Here is a 567-nt window from a genome sequence, read left to right as displayed (position 1 = left end):
CCCCCCAACTCATGGGGACCTCATACACAATGGGATTGGACCATTGTGATTCGTAAGGTTTTCATTGGCTGATTTTCAGAAATGATTGCCAGGACTTTCTTAACATGTCTTAGTCTGGTAGCTACACTGCAACTTGTTCAGCATCATAGAAACACGCAAACCATCACTGGCAAAGGGGTGGTTGCTGTGCATGAAGTGCATTGGCCTAGAGTCAAAACCAGGTCTCCTGCATGCTAGGTGAGAATTCTACCACTGAACCACCACTGCCCTCAGAGAAAGCCAAAGCCAGAAGGAGTCAAAATAGCTAAATTACGGACTATCCGTAAAACAACTGGTCTAGCTGCCCCATCCCACTCCACTGTAGAATGGTGCTTGCCTACAGGCTAAAACTCAAGAACACTGCTCTACAGTGCATGATCTGCCTTGGAAGACAGTGAGGGGGATGATGCCCTAGGGCAAAATCCTGTTTATTTTAGCATGGTGGGGTAAATCCAGGCCTGCCAGTCTCCTCCCCTCCTCACTCTAAAGAGAAGTCTGCCGATCGATATGCTCACCCCCACATATACA

Source organism: Trichechus manatus, unplaced genomic scaffold, assembly GCF_000243295.1.
Source record: "Trichechus manatus latirostris isolate Lorelei unplaced genomic scaffold, TriManLat1.0 scaffold00004, whole genome shotgun sequence".
Taxonomy (NCBI): Eukaryota; Metazoa; Chordata; class Mammalia; order Sirenia; family Trichechidae; genus Trichechus; species Trichechus manatus.
The sequence above is the reverse complement of the archived record's forward strand: the minus strand, read 5'-3'. Positions refer to the sequence as shown.